At 37.8% G+C, this 760-nt stretch overlaps 1 protein-coding gene across 2 annotated transcripts in view; it reads right to left on the minus strand.

The window, feature by feature from the left end:
- LOC107742534 (protein FAM193A-like) overlaps nt 1-760 on the minus strand; it is a 24,318-nt gene that overhangs the window by 2,453 nt on the left and 21,105 nt on the right. The window lies entirely within an intron of this gene.

The raw sequence follows: 760 nt of genomic DNA on the forward strand, positions 1-760 counted from the left end.
ATATCGTCCTCTTTTGGAAGGCCAAACAAAGTAGTTTTGCTTTCACAACGAAACACACGGCGGGCTAGAGTGAGCGAAGGCCAGAGGCCTAGAGTGAGCAGAGGCTGGCTTGAGAACAGCGTGGCCGGCGGATTCGACGAAGGAGCGTCTGGAGGGCTTGCGGCAACTAAAGGTGATTTTCTCAGTATTTAGATTTATTTGCACCCTCAGATTCCATATTCCATATTTTCAAATAGTAGTATCTCAACCAAATATTGTCCTATCCTAACAAACCATACATCAATGGAAAGCTTATTTATTCAGCTTTCAGATGATATATAAATCTTTTATATTTTATATATCAAATGATATATAAATAATATAAATGGTTTTGTGGTCCAGGGTCACATATATACACACACATATATACACACACATATATACATACACACATACATACACACACACACACACACATACATACATACATACATGCATGCAACCCAAGTAATCCATCCATACAAAGAAAACAAAACAAATAAGCTCAGAAATTAAGTTCTGTGTAATAAAATAGAATGACCCAGGGATAAAGTATTGAACACACTTACTGAAATTTATTTAATACTTCGTACAAAAGCCTTTGTTGGTAATGACAGCTTCAAGACGCCTCCTGTATGGAGAAACTAGTGGCATGCATTGCTCAGGTGTGATTTGGCCTTCAGATCTTGAAGGTTCTGTGGGCCTCTTCTATGAACTCTAATCTTTAGTTCTTTCCATAGAT

Source organism: Sinocyclocheilus rhinocerous, unplaced genomic scaffold (genome assembly GCF_001515625.1).
Source record: "Sinocyclocheilus rhinocerous isolate Xijiao unplaced genomic scaffold, SAMN03320098_v1.1 scaffold1158, whole genome shotgun sequence".
NCBI classification, from domain to species: Eukaryota; Metazoa; Chordata; class Actinopteri; order Cypriniformes; family Cyprinidae; genus Sinocyclocheilus; species Sinocyclocheilus rhinocerous.